Source organism: Sinohyriopsis cumingii, chromosome 1 (genome assembly GCF_028554795.1).
Source record: "Sinohyriopsis cumingii isolate HCF-2022 chromosome 1, ASM2855479v2, whole genome shotgun sequence".
In the NCBI taxonomy this organism is placed as follows: domain Eukaryota; kingdom Metazoa; phylum Mollusca; class Bivalvia; order Unionida; family Unionidae; genus Sinohyriopsis; species Sinohyriopsis cumingii.
The window spans coordinates 15,888,156-15,894,353 of NC_142961.1; positions in this window are offsets into that span (position 1 = coordinate 15,888,156).

Genomic DNA, 6,198 nt, shown 5'->3' on the forward strand with positions numbered 1-6,198 from the left:
ATTCCTAATAGAGAACAATTAATTATTTCTAATACATAATTTGTATTACTGCTCTTATTTTCAGTATGTAGAAGTATTTAATATAGTGCTTAGATTTAATTTGAGAGGAAACACTTATTTAAATTATTTAATGAAATTACAGAATGCTGTTTGGTCCAGGTGCTATTTTGGGATTATTGTGAATTCATTCAGAGGGGTTTTGGTTAATGCCATTATGATTCATCAAGACTATTGGCACTTCAGCACATTCAATGCGATCGGTAAATCCTCACATTCAAGATATGGAATTCATTCGGAACACTGTATTCTATTGGATATGTGATAGAACTTTTAGGATCATTTGGATTTAATTCAAAATACTGTAAGTTACTGTTAAAAGTTTAATTTTTATAACTTAGAGAATTAAATTATTTGTTAAGTTTTACAAAACTTTTTGGTTTTTCTTCTGTTTGTTACTCTGTGTGTGTGTGTGTGTGTGTGTGTGTGTGATTTGGGGTTTTAACATGGCTTTAACAATTTTTCAGTCATATCGCTACGATGTCTACATTGTGGCAGTTTATAGTGATGTCTAGCACTGGGGCATCATGCTTCAAACATGTAGCATGATATCCCACCCTGTCACATTTTCCTGACACTAGGCCGACCAGTCCTAACACTAACCTCTAAATACTGAGAGTCAAGCGAAGCAACTGTTGATACCATTTTTGTAAGTCTTGGATATGACTCGGCCGGGGATGGAACCCACGACCTCACGCATCAGAGGGGGACGCTCTAACCACTAGGCCACCGGATCTGTCAGAGACGTAAGAATGTTATACAATAATTGTATTATTCAACAACTGATATGGTATCAAGGTGAAGGAAAAGCAGATTTTTTCATATTATTTTGCTTTTCTGCACATGCAAATCCCAGATTTCTCAAGAACGATGACATGTTTACAAACTCAGCTCACGCGATAATTGTTGGTCTAGCTTGATATGGGGAAACTCAACTATGGCGATGCTTAAACACAAAATCGATCCCACAATAATATTTTAATGAGGATGACAGAAATGCAGATATTATCTATTTGATTCAGTGATACACACATTTGCCTTAATTAATTTGAGACAATTATAACATGTTGATGATTTTTCATGGCATTGACATGCATGGTCATGCAAACATTCATTGGACCTGGTAATGTTTTTGCATGTCACTCAGGAGCCTTAGAGTTTTCTCACTATTGATTCCGACTGGTGGACCTTTGAAGTATTGCACCGATCTGGAAACAGCAATTTAACGTTCATGATAAACATATCAAGTCTCAAATCCAGTGCTTTCCACGAGTGATGTCACAGAATAGTATGGAGAGCAATGCAACAAAGTAATTCTTAATGTTATTGCCAGCTGTAAGAGATGCTACAATCAAGATAGACTGCACATTTAAACCATTGCTAAAAGCAACATGTGAAATCACGGAATGTGCTGCAGATATATCTTACTGTGTCATGTATATCTATATTTTTGGTAACGTTTGGTACATGACTACCGGTTATACCTATATTGTGTGTAATTTGTGTTCAGGACTGTAAATTTTAGTTGTCGTATATCAATACAATAATGTGTAGTCAATTTTTTGTTCATGGGTATAACTTCTAGTTTTATAGATATCAAGCTATAACTAGGTGCTGAAAGGCTAAATTCAACCTATATATTGAACCTGTTGGCAAGTCGGGAGTCATTTCTCATTGGCCGTTGGGGTCATGTTGGTTCTTAGAAGAAATAAGTTATTTCGCATTGGCTGGGTTAGGTCAAGTGGGTTATTAAAAGAAATAAGTTATTTCTCATTGCATGGGTTAGGTCACATGAACAGGTATTGTAAAATATTAGATTGAGTAGCAATATCCGTCACGTGGGACATATTGCAGCATACAGTTGTAATACTCTTGAAGGTGTATCAAAGGTGAAAACTGAGAAATGAAATGGATTTCTACTTTGGATTAATTCCTATTCGGATTCTTGTTTCATATGTAAAAACCAGTCTGCGAATGCCTTTAATGTTGTGTTTAGATAGCGTGAGAGGAGACATTTAGTAAGATTATTCACTGGAATTACAAAGTACTCATTGGACCAGAACATTATTCTGGGACTATTGTGAATTATTCAGAGGCGTTCTGGATAATGTCGTTGTGATATGTAGACTCGAAGATCTGAAATTCATTCAGTACATTCAATTCTTTGGGACTTGGATATAATTTTTAGGATTAGTTTGGATTCAGTTCATAATACTGCGAGTTCCTCTTACGTTTTTGTTTTATAACTTTGCTATATCAGTGATATTGGTTAGTTTTACAAAACCTGGTTTTGCTGCTTTCTGTTACTTAATTTATGACCACAGAGTCGTAAACATATTACTGGTTGCAGCGTTAAATAGAACAGAAGAAGAGCCGGGTTTAATTCGTAATATAGCTAAACACACCATGGATATTAAGAAAACCATGAGGGCAATCACCGAAACTACTGAACGTTTGCCAGAGACGAGTGTGGGAATGAAAAAAATGTGGGTGGATTTGGAGAAAATGTTGGTATAATTGCAAATGACACTATTGTACTTGATGAAGACCTTAGACAGGCAATTTTGAATATTCTCCCTAGTACGACCAAGTATAAGCCGCACATGCAAAGACCACCTCACTACTTTAGAGAATCGTTTCGGTAAGTTGATCATGAAGCAACTGGAAAGATTTCATGATTAAATTACCATTAAAGACAAACGAAAATTACCTGGAGACTAAATGGCCTAAAATGGTATTTAGGGAGTTTACTGGGAAGCGAAATTGGATCTTTGAACGGTGGAAAAATTTTGTAAAATAATATTTAATACATTTAAGCGCAGAAAAACTGAAGAAGGTGAGGTAATGTGTAGAATATTATGAGACTGTACATACCAACGTCAGTTTAACCCTCATAACCTGTAGTGACGTCAGTTTAACCCTCATCAGCTGTAGTAACGTCAGTTTAACCCTCATAACCTGTAGTAACGTCAGTTTAACCCTCATAACCTGCAGTAACGTCAGCTCTACCATCATAACCTGTAGTAATTACACCCAAAAGCGAAGAGTAGCTATGACTCCACCTGCAAAACTTACATTGAAAAACAAGTAAGACCTGTAGCATTTTCATCCATAAGCGAAGATCTAGCTACAACTCCGACCCAACTCGAAGAATTTGCCGAAGCTGTTTAAGAACCAACTGGGAAAGGGAACGTACTGGGTGAACAGTGTGACCCTAACGACCTTGCTGATTGGATCGAAACACTCGTGGGGTCAGTTCACGTGGGCAACAACGTACCATACGTTATTACTTGGGCCACTTCGGGTTGTCAGCGGTCGCTCACCAATTAGATCACTGACCAAGGAACATTTCGGGCGTTGATGAACGAACGTCTTAAAGATATTGACAATGTATACGACAAAAGAAGTATTCACAGTGATGGTGAGATCTGATACACCACATTATTTCCGTGAATCCAATGAGACGTTGCAACGTATTGTTCCAAAAACAACTCAGCAACAAAACCAGAATTATATGTGACTGGTCCTATACCAATCGTCCAAGTGGAAACTTACACACTTGAGATTGCAGTGTCGTCATGGCCTAATATCCGGTCACGGCTGGTTAGTGATCTTGACCAAATAACTCTTTCATGTTATCTGCAGAAAGGCACCACATGGAATAATACTGAATTACCCTCAGGCATGTACAGCATATAGTTTATCAATTAAGAGATTCGATGGACAATCGTACTGGTGACTGGCAAAGATACAACTTTTTATATGCGAACATGTGCCGACGCCCAGCTCTGTAATTTCAATCGAATCTGCACCGTATACATTTGATATCACATGGCCGTCAATAAGAATAATTGTTAGTTGGCCTGCAAACATTCCCGAGGAGAAACGAGTTTTACGTGTCGAATACCATATTGCATCTGGCATTGTCAGCATTACCTCAACGATTTAAATTAATTTAAGATGTGATGCCATCAGTGGCAGTTTTGAAAGTGGACCTTTCATGAGAGTATCTGCTCAGTGTTTGGGTTTTCACCAACTGTGGAACCAGGTGATTTCGTATCAATTACGCCCACGTCGCATGTATAATTTTCATGTCTTAATAATTGGTTGGCATATATATTCATTTCAAAATTCTGTACCAAGACGGGCACATGATCGATCTTAGATCTTGATAGTACAACTGTACATTAGAAATCGACCTGATATTTAAATGTAACGACAGTTATTCGTGGACATGTGATACCTAGATGTGATGTTAACGCGATTAACCCCTTTCACATGACATATTACAGAACTGGCTCTGGTGATGTTAGTCGTGGCTTGTTTACTGGCGCACCAAAGGTTTTTGAAGCCTTGTCGTCTCACACTGGACCAACAACTAAACATGTAGCAATGCAAGTCGTTGATAGATAAAAAAAAAAACTTTGCTGCGAGTCGATTGAAAGATCTAGGTTTGCATAAATTGACAAAGACAACTATAAGTTATTTATCCGGTATAAGGCATGCTTTGTCAGGTAGTGTGCAGCTATGTTCTTCGAACAGAGGGTTTTGTAACTTGCTACTTCCACAGATCATGCAAAATTCAATGATGGGTACGCTGTGGACACTACAGATCTAATAGTCATAGTGTTATGTGTTTAATTTATATTATGCGCTGGATCTTTATCCGTGATTAAGGGTTGTTTTGGACTACCTGACTATTGTCATAATATTTATTTGAATTTAAGTTCAACCCTGACATCGTTTAATGGAAATTTACATTTGAAATGACCCACATCCGGGTCATTCTTTTACTTCAGAGGTCAAGTGCCGTTCTGTATATAAAGGACTAGGGAAACAATTATTCATTCCTATTTTAATATCAGTATATGGGAATCTATGATGAGAGTTCATTGTTGTGTTCCGTTATAATTTGAGAGAAAATAATTGCGTGCTTCGGGTTTGTGAATTTCACTGGATGCCTAACCCTAACCCTAACCCATGCCACCGCATCCAATCAAAATTAAGTTGTTCAAATTTGAACACTGTTTCTACGTGATCGAGTCAAGGGGAGAACACAACCTGAATGGATTGAAAAATAAACAGTTTTCCACTGCCGGTTTGTGTTTGCACAAAAACCTTTCACTCAAATACACCTGTAATGGTTCCCTCTGGTACATTGCCATACTTTCGATTTTAAACGTACAAAGTATCCCTTTTGGGCCAATTGCCTCCACCGTTTTCGGCCGATGTACAATGCACAAAACTATTGGTTAGTTGGAATAACATACTGAGGGAGGCAACACATGACATCCCATAGATGTCGCTATAACAAAGCACTAGCTGTTCAATCCGCCAAAGTGTAGATAGGGTTATCGGAACTTTGGCTAGCGAAGATGCCCTTCATCTCTGTCCTGTTAGTTCCATACATTTGACTCCTTCATTCGGTGCTGACTATCTTTATCCTGTTAGTTGTATGCGTTTGACCCCTTCATTTGTAGTTGGCAATACCTATCCTGTTCTACCCTAACATTGTACTTGTGCCATAACACTCACGAAATAAACCCGTCCTGATATATCTTGACAAAAGTTATATAAGAAGGTTCATACATTAAAAAAGAAAGAAAATATAAATGGAATAAATAACTGCTTATATCACATTTTCAACTTTGTGTTTTGTTTTCTATACATCGCCTTCCTGCGTACAAGGTTTCGGTCCGCGATTTGCGTCAGAGCGCATTATTACCGAAACCTGTCCAAATCCATCCAATTGTCAATGTTTGAGAATCCTACTATTTACTAGAACAAACTGAATATTCTGGAACAAACCCAAAATTATTGTTTTCTAACATATATGTTAATTATAATTAATCTCAAGGTAGTTTGGAGTGATGTTTTATTTATTCGAAACAGGTATACGTGTACAATAAAAGTCTCCATAGGTCCATTAGATTTTTTCCCCAAGGAGAATAACTTATTATATGCATAACAGTTGATTTACCATCAATTTATAAGTGAAATGGGGAAAATTATCCCTGCAGCAAGTGTAAGCAAGTTGTCCATTTTAGATATTGTGAAATAAACATACCAGAGTTTTTAACTTAAGATATGGTGTGACTTTTTGAGTTGTTATTGTGTAATAATCAAAGATACGGATATATT